General features: G+C 40.5%; 1 protein-coding gene across 2 annotated transcripts in view; it reads left to right on the top strand.

Moving 5' to 3' along the window:
- Nucleotides 1–881: 881 nt before the first annotated feature.
- Nucleotides 882–14,478, top strand: part of LOC128650447 (rho-related BTB domain-containing protein 2) — a 315,002-nt gene continuing 301,405 nt past the window's right edge. The window contains exon 1 of one of the 2 annotated variants that reach the window (XM_053704389.1): nucleotides 882–970. The gene's annotated coding sequence lies outside the window, so the exon portion shown is untranslated. The remainder of the gene's footprint in view (nucleotides 971–14,478) is intronic. The other variant, XM_053704391.1, reaches the window with a different exon arrangement.

The following is a 14,478-nucleotide window of genomic DNA, read 5'->3' as shown; positions in this document are numbered from 1 at the left end:
ACACACTATACACTAGTCACACACATGATATACACACTATACACTAGTCACACACATGATATACACACTATACACTAGTCACACACACTGATATACACACTATACACTAGTCACACACATGATATACACACTATACACTAGTCACACACATGATATACACACTATACACTAGTCACACACATGATATACACACTATACACTAGTCACACACATGATATACACACTATACACTAGTCACACACACACTGATATACACACTATACACTAGTCACACACACACTGATATACATACTATACACTAGTCACACACATGATATACACACTATACACTAGTCACACACATGATATACACACTATACACTAGTCACACACTGATATACACACTATACACTAGTCACACACATGATATACACTAGTCACACACATGATATACACACTATACACTAGTCACACACATGATATACACACTATACACTAGTCACACACATGATATACACACTATACACTAGTCACACACTGATATACACACTATACACTAGTCACACACATGATATACACACTATACACTAGTCACACACTGATATACACACTATACACTAGTCACACACATGATATACACACTATACACTAGTCACACACATGATATACACACTATACACTAGTCACACACATGATATACACACTATACACTAGTCACACACTGATATACACACTATACACTAGTCACACACACATGATATACACACTATACACTAGTCACACATAATACACACACTATACGCGGTGCCAGTGCATGACAGGCGGGTGTACGCGGTGCGGGTGCATGAGACCCGGGGCTGCAGGATGTGCCGGTATCAGCCCCCGGAGCTGCGTGACGTGGGGCGGCCTGTGGGAGGGGGCTCGGGTCACTAGCGCTCATGGCTCCCTGTGTGCGTGGCACAACCGTGCGGGGGACAGGACACGGCTAGAGGTAAGTGCGGTACTGACCCTCTGTTTTAGGCTTACTGCTGATATAACGGGTTAAACCGGGTCTGAGAGCCCACAAGGGGTTAATGTAGTGTTACCTGAGGTTCTGGCTCCCAAAGGGTTAAAGCTGTGCTCTGTTTGTGCGGTTACTGACTCCTAAAGGGCTAAAGCTGTGCTCTGTCTGTGAGGTTACTGACTCCTAAAGGGCTAAAGCTGTGCTCTGTCTGTGAGGTTACTGACTCCTAAAGGGTTAAAGCTGTGCTCTGTCTGTGAGGTTACTGACTCCTAAAGGGTTAAAGCTGTGCTCTGTCTGTGAGGTTACTGACTCCCAAAGGGTTAAAGCTGTGCTCTGTCTGTGAGGTTAATGACTCCCAAAGGGTTAAAGCTGTGCTCTGTCTGTGAGGTTACTGACTCCTAAAGGGTTAAAGCTGTGCTCTGTCTGTGAGGTTACTGACTCCTAAAGGGCTAAAGCTGTGCTCTGTCTGTGAGGTTACTGACTCCTAAAGGGTTAAAGCTGTGCTCTGTCTGTGAGATTACTGACTCCTAAAGGGTTAAAGCTGTGCTCTGTCTGTGTGGTTACTGACTCCTAAAGGGCTACAGCTGTGCTCTGTCTGTGAGGTTACTGACTCCTAAAGGGTTAAAGCTGTGCTCTGTCTGTGAGGTTACTGACTCCTAAAGGGTTAAAGCTGTGCTCTGTCTGTGAGGTTACTGACTCCTAAAGGGTTAAAGCTGTGCTCTGTCTGTGAGGTTACTGACTCCTAAAGGGTTAAAGCTGTGCTCTGTCTGTGAGGTTACTGACTCCTAAAGGGTTAAAGCTGTGCTCTGTGCGGTTACTGACTCCTAAAGGGTTAAAGCTGTGCTCTGTTTGTGCGGTTACTGACTCCTAAAGGGTTAATGCTGTGCTCTGTCTGTGAGGTTACTGACTCCTAAAGGGTTAAAGCTGTGCTCTGTCTGTGAGGTTACTGACTCCTAAAGGGCTAAAGCTGTGCTCTGTCTGTGAGGTTACTGACTCCTAAAGGGTTAAAGCTGTGCTCTGTCTGTGAGGTTACTGACTCCTAAAGGGCTAAAGCTGTGCTCTGTCTGTGAGGTTACTGACTCCTAAAGGGCTAAAGCTGTGCTCTGTGTGGTTACTGACTCCTAAAGGGTTAAAGCTGTGCTCTGTCTGTGAGGTTACTGACTCCTAATGGGTTAAAGCTGTGCTCTGTCTGTGAGGTTACTGACTCCTAATGGGTTAAAGCTGTGCTCTGTCTGTGAGGTTACTGACTCCTAAAGGGTTAAAGCTGTGCTCTGTCTGTGAGGTTACTGACTCCTAAAGGGTTAAAGCTGTGCTCTGTCTGTGAGGTTACTGACTCCTAAAGGGTTAAAGCTGTGCTCTGTCTGTGAGGTTACTGACTCCTAAAGGGTTAAAGCTGTGCTCTGTCTGTGAGGTTACTGACTCCTAAAGGGTTAAAGCTGTGCTCTGTCTGTGAGGTTACTGACTCCTAAAGGGTTAAAGCTGTGCTCTGTCAGTGAGGTTACTGACTGACTCCTAAAGGGTTAAAGCTGTGCTCTGTCTGTGAGGTTACTGACTCCTAAAGGGTTAAAGCTGTGCTCTGTGAGGTTACTGACTACTGAAGAGTTACAGTTGTGCTCTGTCTGTGAGGTTACTGACTACTAAAGGGTTAAAGCTGTGCTCTCTGAGGTTACTGGCTCCTAAAGGTTTAAAGCTGTGCTCTGTTTGTGAGGTTACTGACTCCTAAAGGGCTAAAGCTGTGCTCTGTTTGTGAGGTTACTGACTCCTATAGGGTTAAAGCTGTGCTCTGTTTGTGAGGTTACTGACTCCTAAAGGGTTAAAGCTGTGCTCTGTCTGTGTGGTTACTGACTCCTAAAGGGTTAAAGCTGTGCTCTGTGAGGTTACTGACTCCTAAAGGGCTAAAGCTGTGCTCTGTCTGTGAGGTTACTGACTCCTAAAGGGTTAAAGCTGTGCTCTGTCTGTGAGGTTACTGACTCCTAAAGGGTTAAAGCTGTGCTCTGTCTGTGAGGTTACTGACTCCTAAAGGGCTAAAGCTGTGCTCTGTCAGTGAGGTTACTGACTGACTCCTAAAGGGTTAAAGCTGAGCTCTGTGAGGTTACTGACTCCTAAAGGGTTAAATATGTTCTCTGTGAGGTTACTGACTCCTAAAGGGCTAAAGCTGTGCTCTGTCTGTGAGGTTACTGACTCCTAAAGGGTTAAAGCTGTGCTCTGTCTGTGAGGTTACTGACTCCTAAAGGGCTAAAGCTGTGCTCTGTCTGTGAGGTTACTGACTCCTAAAGGGCTAAAGCTGTGCTCTGTGTGGTTACTGACTCCTAAAGGGTTAAATCTGTGCTCTGTCTGTGAGGTTACTGACTCCTAATGGGTTAAAGCTGTGCTCTGTCTGTGAGGTTACTGACTACTAAAGGGTTAAAGCTGTGCTCTGTCTGTGAGGTTACTGACTACTAAAGGGTTAAAGCTGTGCTCTGTCTGTGAGGTTACTGACTACTAAAGGGTTAAAGCTGTGCTCTGTCTGTGAGGTTACTGACTCCTAATGGGTTAAAGCTGTGCTCTGTCTGTGAGGTTACTGACTCCTAAAGGGCTAAAGCTGTGCTCTGTCTGTGAGGTTACTGACTCCTAAAGGGTTAAAGCTGTGCTCTGTCTGTGAGGTTACTGACTCCTAAAGGGTTAAAGCTGTGCTCTGTCTGTGAGATTACTGACTCCTAAAGGGTTAAAGCTGTGCTCTGTCTGTGAGATTACTGACTCCTAAAGGGTTAAAGCTGTGCTCTGTCTGTGAGGTTACTGACTCCTAAAGGGTTAAAGCTGTGCTCTGTCTGTGAGGTTACTGACTCCTAAAGGGTTAAAGCTGTGCTCTGTGAGGTTACTGACTCCTAAAGGGTTAATGCTGTGCTCTGTCTGTGAGGTTACTGACTACTAAAGGGTTAAAGCTGTGCTCTCTGAGGTTACTCACTACTAAAGGGTTAAAGCTGTGCTCTCTGAGGTTACTGGCTCCTAAAGGGTTAAAGCTGTGCTCTGTTTGTGAGGTTACTGACTCCTATAGGGTTAAAGCTGTGCTCTGTCTGTGAGGTTACTGACTCCTAAAGGGTTAAAGCTGTGCTCTTTCAGTGAGGTTACTGACTGACTCCTAAAGGGTTAAAGCTGTGCTCTGTGAGGTTACTGACTCCTAAAGGGTTACATATGTTCTCTGTGAGGTTACTGACTCCTAAAGGGTTAAATATGTTCTCTGTGAGGTTACTGACTCCTAAAGGGTTACATCTGTGCTCTGTCTGTGAGGTTGCTGACTACTAAAGGGTTAATGCTGTGCTCTCACTCTGTGAGGTTTCTGACTCCTAAAGGGCTAAAGCTGTGCTCTCACTCTGTGAGGTTACTTACTCCTAAAGGGTTAAAGCTGTGCTCTGTGAGGTTACTGATTCCTAAAGGGTTAAAGCTGTGCTCTGAGGTTACTGACTCCTAAATGGTTAAAGCCGTGCTCTGTCTGCGAGGTTACTGACTCCTAAAGGGTTAAATCTGTGCTCTCAGTGAGGTTACTGACTCCTAAAGGGTTAAAGCTGTGCTCTCACTCTGAGGTTACTGACTCCTAAATGGGGAAAAAAAACTGTGTTGCTGGGTCTTTAAGGGTTAAAACTACTGTTATTTGTGTGTTTTAAGCTGGAAATGCTGTCATAATATTGTTTTGGGTATTACTGGAAGCCGATGGGTTAAATAATCATTTTACATGGTACTGAGGGTTAATTCATCATTCTGTGGGTTACCTGCTATATGTGTATGTTTGTACACGTGACACAAACTCATACCATGCCTATATACAGTATATCTATATCTCTATATCATATGTTTATATCTCTGCACAGTCACATATACACATGTGACACAAACTCATACAAAGCCTATATATATCTATATCATATGTTTATATCTCTGCACAGTCACATATACACATGTGACACAAACTCATACAAAGCCTATATATATCTATATCATGTTTATATCTCTGCACAGTCACATATACACATGTGACACAAACTCATACAAAGCCTATATATATCTATATCATATGTTTATATCTCTGCACACAGTCACATATACACATGTGACACAAACTCATACAAAGCCTATATGTATCTATATCATATGTTTATATCTCTGCACAGTCACATATACACATGTGACACAAACTCATACAAAGCCTATATATATCTATATCATTTGTTTATATCTCTGCACAGTCACATATACACATGTGACACAAACTCATACAAAGCCTATATATATCTATATCATATGTTTATATCTCTGCACACAGTCACATATACACATGTGACACACTCATACAAAGCCTATATGTATCTACTGTATATCATGTTTATATCGCTGCACACAGTCGCATATACACATTACACAAACTCATACAAAGCCTATATGTATTTCTATATCATGTTTATATCTCTGCACAGTCACATATACACATGTGACACAAACTCATACAAAGCCTATATATATCTATATCATATGTTTATATCTCTGCACAGTCACATATACACATGTGACACACACTCATACAAAGCCTATATGTATCTATATCATATGTTTATATCGCTGCACACAGTCGCATATACACATTACACAAACTCATACAAAGCCTATATGTATATCTATATCATATGATTATATCTGCACAGTCACATATACACATGTGACACACACTCATACAAAGCCTATATATATCTATATCATATGTTTATATCTCTGCACAGTCACATATACACATGTGACACACTCATACAAAGCCTATATGTATCTACTGTATATCATGTTTATATCGCTGCACACAGTCGCATATACACATTACACAAACTCATACAAAGCCTATATGTATATCTATATCATGTTTATATATCTGCACAGTCACATATACACATGTGACACAAACTCATACAAAGCCTATATATATCTATATCATATTTTTATATCTCTGCACAGTCACATATACACATGTGACACACTCATACAAAGCCTATATGTATCTATATCATATGTTTATATCGCTGCACACAGTCACATATACACATTACACAAACTCATACAAAGCCTATATATATCTATATCATATGTTTATATCTCTGCACAGTCACATATACACATGTGACACACACTCATACAAAGCCTATATATATCTATATCATATGTTTATATCTCTGCACAGTCACATATACACATTACACAAACTCATACAAAGCCTATATATATCTATATCATATGTTTATATCTCTGCACAGTCACATATACACATGTGACACAAACTCATACAATGACTATATATATATCTATATCATATGTTTATATCTCTGCACAGTCACATATACACATGTGACACAAACTCATACAAAGCCTATATATATCTATATCATATGTTTATATCTCTGCACAGTCACATATACACATGTGACACAAACTCATACAAAGCCTATATGTATCTATATCACATGTTTATATCTCTGCACAGTCACATACACGTGACACAAACTCATACAAAGCCTATATATATCATATGTTTATATCTCTGCACAGTCACATATACACATGTGACACAAACTCATACAAAGCCTATATGTATCTATATCATATGTTTATATCTCTGCACAGTCACATATACACATGTGACACACACTCATACAAAGCCTATATATATCTATATCATTTGTTTATATCTCTGCACAGTCACATATACACATGTGACACAAACTCATACAATGACTATATATATATATATATATATATATATATATATATCATATGTTTATATCTCTGCACAGTCACATATACACATGTGACACAAACTCATACAAAGCCTATATATATCTATATCATATGATTATATCTGCACAGTCACATATACACATGTGACACAAACTCATACAAAGCCTATATATATCTATATCATATGTTTATATCTCTGCACACAGTCACATATACACATGTGACACAAACTCATACAAAGCCTATATGTATCTATATCATATGTTTATATCTCTGCACAGTCACATACACGTGACACAAACTCATACAAAGCCTATATATATCATATGTTTATATCTCTGCACAGTCACATATACACATGTGACACAAACTCATACAAAGCCTATATGTATCTATATCATATATTTATATCTCTGCACAATCACATATACACATGTGACACACACTCATACAAAGCCTATATATATCTATATCATTTGTTTATATCTCTGCACACAGTCACATATACACATGTGACACAAACTCATACAAAGCCTATATATATCTATATCATATGTTTATATCTCTGCACAGTCACATATACACATGTGACACACACTCATACAAAGCCTATATATATCTATATCATTTGTTTATATCTCTGCACACAGTCACATATACACATGTGACACAAACTCCTACAAAGCCTATATGTATATCTATATCATATGTTTATATCTCTGCACAGTCACATATACACATGTGACACAAACTCATACAAAGCCTATATATATCTATATCATATGTTTATATCTCTGCACAATCACATATACACATGTGACACAAACTCATACAAAGCCTATATGTATCTATATCATATGTTTATATCTCTGCACAGTCACATATACACATGTGACACAAACTCCTACAAAGCCTATATGTATCTATATCATATGTTTATATCTCTGCACAGTCACATATACACATGTGACACAAACTCATACAAAGCCTATATGTATCTATATCATATGTTTATATCTCTGCACAGTCACATATACACATGTGACACAAACTCATACAAAGCCTATATATATCTATATCATTTGTTTATATCTCTGCACAGTCACATATACACATGTGACACAAACTCATACAAAGCCTATATGTATCTATATCATATGTTTATATCTCTGCACAGTCACATATACACATGTGACACACTCATACAAAGCCTATATATATCTATATCATATGTTTATATCTCTGCACAGTCACATATACACATGTGACACAAACTCATACAAAGCCTATATGTATCTATATCATATGTTTATATCTCTGCACAGTCACATATACACATGTGACACAAACTCCTACAAAGCCTATATATATCTATATCATATGTTTATATCTCTGCACAATCACATATACACATGTGACACAAACTCATACAAAGCCTATATATATCTATATCATATGTTTATATCTCTGCACAGTCACATATACACATGTGACACAAACTCCTACAAAGCCTATATATATCTATATCATATGTTTATATCTCTGCACAATCACATATACACATGTGACACAAACTCATACAAAGCCTATATATATCTATATCATTTGTTTATATCTCTGCACAGTCACATATACACATGTGACACAAACTCATACAAAGCCTATATATATCTATATCATATGTTTATATATCTGCACAGTCACATATACACATGTGACACACACTCATACAAAGCCTATATATATCTATATCATGTTTATATCTCTGCACAGTCACATATACACATGTGACACAAACTCATACAAAGCCTATATATATCTATATCATATGTTTATATCTCTGCACACAGTCACATATACACATGTGACACAAACTCATACAAAGCCTATATGTATCTATATCATATGTTTATATCTCTGCACAGTCACATATACACATGTGACACAAACTCATACAAAGCCTATATGTATCTATATCATATGTTTATATCTCTGCACAGTCACATACACTTTTTTTAATTTCCACTTGTGTCAGACAAGTAAAATATTTAGCTTTTTCTTATATTTTCAACATTGACCGGACCAGTAATATATAGATATATAATGTACCTTGGTACACACATAAATTCGCCCACCAACATAATCATGAAAACATAAATCCCAAATAGAAAGTACTTTCTGAATATTTTATGTATTCTTAACACTTTTTGTTTGGAATTCCTAAAATTTCTTGAGGTCTTTCTATTTGTTATATATATCTATATCTCAAAATATAAACACACCTCAGAACACGCACACGTAGGTATAGCTGGTAAGCACACACATAGGTACTTCAGTACACGCACTGTAGGTATAGCTGGTAAGCACACACGTAGGTACCTCGGTACACGCACTGTAGTTATAGTTGCTAATCGCACACGTAGGTACCTCGGTACACGCACTGTAGGTATAGCTGGTAAGCACACACGTAGGTACCTCGGTACACGCACTGTAGTTTATAGCTGGTAAGCACACGCGTAGGTACCTCGGAACACGCACTGTAGGTATAGCTGGTAAGCACACACGTAGGTACCTCGGTACACGCACTGTAGTTTATAGCTGGTACGCACACACGTAGGTACCTCGGTACACGCACTGTAGGTATAGCTGGTAAGCGCACACGTAGGTACCTCGGTACACGCACTGTAGGTATAGCTGGTAAGCACACACGTAGGTACCTCGGTACACGCACGTGAGCGTGTTACACAGCCTGTGGTGTATATAGTCAGGGGCCTATTACTTGCTATGGGCTACATTACAAGTGGAGTGCTAATTTATCACACACAAGTAAAATTCCCCCGTTTACATGTGCACAATAAATAAGCCGCCATTACAACTAAATATAATCTGCCTGCTGAACGTATATACTGCAGGGTCTGTGTGTTACAGGTACTACTTACCTTTAGTCTCTGAAACAGCGTCTGTCTGCTGAACGTATATACTGCAGGGTCTGTGTGTTACAGGTACTACTTACCTTTAGTCTCTGATACAGGGTCTGTCTGCTGAACGTATATACTGCAGGGTCTGTGTGTTACAGGTACTACTTACCTTTAGTCTCTGATACAGCGTCTGTCTGCTGAACGTATATACTGCAGGGTCTGTGTGTTACAGGTACTACTTACCTTTAGTCTCTGATACACAGCATCTGCCTGCTGAATGTATATACTTCAGGGTCTGTGTGTTACAGGTACTACTTACCTTTAGTCTCTGATACAGCGTCTGTCTGCTGAACGTATATACTGCAGGGTCTGTGTGTTACATGTACTACTTACCTTAAGTCTCTGATACAGCGTCTGTCTGCTGAACGTATATACTGCAGGGTCTGTGTGTTACAGGTACTACTTACCTTTAGTCTCTGATACAGCGTCTGTCTGCTGAACGTATATACTGCAGGGTCTGTGTGTTACAGGTACTACTTATCTTTAGTCTCTGATACACAGCATCTGTCTGCTGAACGTATATACTGCAGGGTCTGTGTGTTACAGGTACTACTTACCTTTAGTCTCTGATACACATTGTCTGCTGAACGTATATACTGCAGGGTCTGTGTGTTACAGGTACTACTTACCTTGAGTCTCTGATACACAGTGTCTGCTGAACGTATATACTGCAGGGTCTGAGTGTTACAGGTACTACTTACCTTTAGTCTCTGATACACAGCGTCTGTCTGCTGAACGTATATACTGCAGGGTCTGTGTGTTACAGGTACTACTTACCTTTAGTCTCTGATACACAGCGTCTGTCTGCTGAACGTTTATACTGCAGGGTATGTGTGTTACAGGTACTACTTACCTTTTAGTCTCTGATACACAGCGTCTGTCTGCTGAACGTATATACTGCAGGGTCTGTGTGTTACATGTACTACTTACCTTGAGTCTCTGATACACAGTGTCTGCTGAACGTATATACTGCAGGCTCTGTGTGTTACAGGTACTACTTACCTTTAGTCTCTGATACAGCGTCTGTCTACTGAACGTATATACTGCAGGGTCTGTGTGTTACAGGTACTACTTACCTTTAGTCTCTGATACAGCGTCTGTCTGCTGAACGTATATACTGCAGGGTCTGTGTGTTACAGGTACTACTTACCTTTAGTCTCTGATACACAGTGTCTGCTGAATGTATATACTGCAGGGTCTGAGTGTTACAGGTACTACTTACCTTTAGTCTCTGATACACAGCGTCTGTCTGCTGAACGTATATACTGCAGGGTCTGTGTGTTACAGGTACTACTTACCTTTAGTCTCTGATACACAGCGTCTGTCTGCTGAACGTTTATACTGCAGGGTATGTGTGTTACAGGTACTACTTACCTTTTAGTCTCTGATACACAGCGTCTGTCTGCTGAACGTATATACTACAGGGTCTGTGTGTTACAGGTACTACTTACCTTTAGTCTCTGATACAGTGTCTGCTGAACGTATATACTGCAGGGTCTGTGTGTTACAGGTACTACTTACCTTTAGTCTCTAATACACAGTGTCTGCTGTGTCACACACAAGTAAAATTCCCCCGTTTACATGTGCACAATAAATAAGCCGCCATTACAACTAAATATAATCTGCCTGCTGAACGTATATACTGCAGGGTCTGTGTGTTACAGGTACTACTTACCTTTAGTCTCTGAAACAGCGTCTGTCTGCTGAACGTATATACTGCAGGGTCTGTGTGTTACAGGTACTACTTACCTTTAGTCTCTGATACAGCGTCTGTCTGCTGAACGTATATACTGCAGGGTCTGTGTGTTACAGGTACTACTTACCTTTAGTCTCTGATACAGGGTCTGTCTGCTGAACGTATATACTGCAGGGTCTGTGTGTTACAGGTACTACTTACCTTTAGTCTCTGATACACAGTGTCTGCTGAACGTATATACTGCAGGGTCTGTGTGTTACATGTACTACTTACCTTTAGTCTCTGATACAGCGTCTGTCTGCTGAACGTATATACTGCAGGGTCTGTGTGTTACAGGTACTACTTACCTTTAGTCTCTGATACACAGCATCTGCCTGCTGAACGTATATACTGCAGGGTCTGTGTGTTACAGGTACTACTTACCTTTAGTCTCTGATACAGCGTCTGTCTGCTGAACGTATATACTGCAGGGTCTGTGTGTTACATGTACTACTTACCTTTAGTCTCTGATACAGTGTCTGCTGAACGTATATACTGCAGGGTCTGTGTGTTACAGGTACTACTTACCTTTAGTCTCTGATACAGCGTCTGTCTGCTGAACGTATATACTGCAGGGTCTGTGTGTTACAGGTACTACTTACCTTTAGTCTCTGATACAGCGTCTGTCTGCTGAATGTATATACTTCAGGGTCTGTGTGTTACAGGTACTACTTACCTTTAGTCTCTGATACAGCGTCTGTCTGCTGAACGTATATACTGTAGGGTCTGTGTGTTACAGGTACTACTTACCTTTAGTCTCTGATACACAGTGTCTGCTGAACGTATATACTGCAGGCTCTGTGTGTTACAGGTACTACTTACCTTTAGTCTCTGATACAGCGTCTGTCTGCTGAACGTATATACTGCAGGGTCTGTGTGTTACAGGTACTACTTACCTTTAGTCTCCGATACACAGCATCTGTCTGCTGAACATATATACTGCAGGGTCTGTGTGTTACAGGTACTACTTACCTTTAGTCTCTGATACACATTGTTTGCTGAACGTATATACTGCAGGGTCTGTGTGTTACAGGTACTACTTACCTTTAGTTTCTGATACACAGCGTCTGTCTGCTGAACGTATATACTGCAGGGTCTGTGTGTTACATGTACTACTTACCTTTAGTCTCTGATACAGTGTCTGCTGAACGTATATCCTGCAGGGTCTGTGTGTTACAGGTACTACTTACCTTGAGTCTCTGATACACAGTGTCTGCTGAACGTATATACTGCAGGCTCTGTGTGTTACAGGTACTACTTACCTTTAGTCTCTGATACAGCGTCTGCTGAATGTATATACTGCAGGGTCTGTGTGTTACAGGTACTACTTACCTTGAGTCTCTGATACACAGTGTCTGCTGAACGTATATACTGCAGGGTCTGTGTGTTACAGGTACTACTTACCTTTAGTCTCTGATACAGTGTCTGTCTGCTGAATGTATATACTGCAGGGTCTGTGTGTTACAGGTACTACTTACCTTTAGTCTCTGATACACAGTGTCTGTCTGCTGAACCTATATACTGCAGGGTCTGTGTGTTACAGGTACTACTTACCTTTAGTCTCTGATACACAGTGTCTGCTGAACGTATATACTGCAGGGTCTGTGTGTTACAGGTACTACTTACCTTGAGTCTCTGATACACAGTGTCTGCTGAACGTATATACTGCAGGGTCTGTGTGTTACAGGTACTACTTACCTTTAGTCTCTGATACACATTGTCTGCTGAACGTATATACTGCAGGGTCTGTGTGTTACAGGTACTACTTACCTTTAGTTTCTGATACACAGCGTCTGTCTGCTGAACGTATATACTGCAGGGTCTGTGTGTTACATGTACTACTTACCTTTAGTCTCTGATACAGTGTCTGCTGAACGTATATCCTGCAGGGTCTGTGTGTTACAGGTACTACTTACCTTTAGTTTCTGATACACAGCGTCTGTCTGCTGAACGTATATACTGCAGGGTCTGTGTGTTACATGTACTACTTACCTTTAGTCTCTGATACAGTGTCTGCTGAACGTATATCCTGCAGGGTCTGTGTGTTACAGGTACTACTTACCTTGAGTCTCTGATACACAGTGTCTGCTGAACGTATATACTGCAGGGTCTGTGTGTTACAGGTACTACTTACCTTTAGTCTCTGATACAGTGTCTGTCTGCTGAATGTATATCCTGCAGGGTCTGTGTGTTACAGGTACTACTTACCTTTAGTCTCCGATACACAGCATCTGTCTGCTGAACATATATACTGCAGGGTCTGTGTGTTACATGTACTACTTACCTTTAGTCTCTGATACAGTGTCTGCTGAACGTATATCCTGCAGGGTCTGTGTGTTACAGGTACTACTTACCTTGAGTCTCTGATACACAGTGTCTGCTGAACGTATATACTGCAGGCTCTGTGTGTTACAGGTACTACTTACCTTTAGTCTCTGATACAGCGTCTGCTGAATGTATATACTGCAGGGTCTGTGTGTTACATGTATTACTTACCTTTAGTCTCTGATACACAGTGTCTGCTGAACGTATATACTGCAGGGTCTGTGTGTTACAGGTACTACTTACCTTTAGTCTCTGATACAGTGTCTGTCTGCTGAATGTATATACTGCAGGGTCTGTGTGTTACAGGTACTACTTACCTTTAGTCTCTGATACACAGTGTCTGCTGAACGTATATACTGCAGGGTGTGTGTGTTACAGGTACTACTTACCTTTAATCTCTGATACACCGTGTCTGCTGAACGTATATACTGCAGGGTCTGTGTGTTACAGGTACTACTTACCTTTAGTCTCTGATACACAGTGTCTGTCTGCTGAACCTATATACTGCAGGGTCTGTGTGTTACAGGTACTACTTACCTTTAGTCTCTGATACACAGTGTCTGCTGAACGTATATACTGCAGGGTCTGTGTGTTACAGGTACTACTTACCTTGAGTCTCTGATACACAGTGTCTGCTGAACGTATATACTGCAGGGTCTGTGTGTTACAGGTACTACTTACCTTTAGTCTCTGATACACAGCGTCTG

This window comes from Bombina bombina, chromosome 2, assembly GCF_027579735.1.
Source record: "Bombina bombina isolate aBomBom1 chromosome 2, aBomBom1.pri, whole genome shotgun sequence".
Lineage (NCBI taxonomy): Eukaryota > Metazoa > Chordata > Amphibia > Anura > Bombinatoridae > Bombina > Bombina bombina.
The sequence above is the reverse complement of the archived record's forward strand: the minus strand, read 5'-3'. Positions and strand labels throughout refer to the sequence as shown.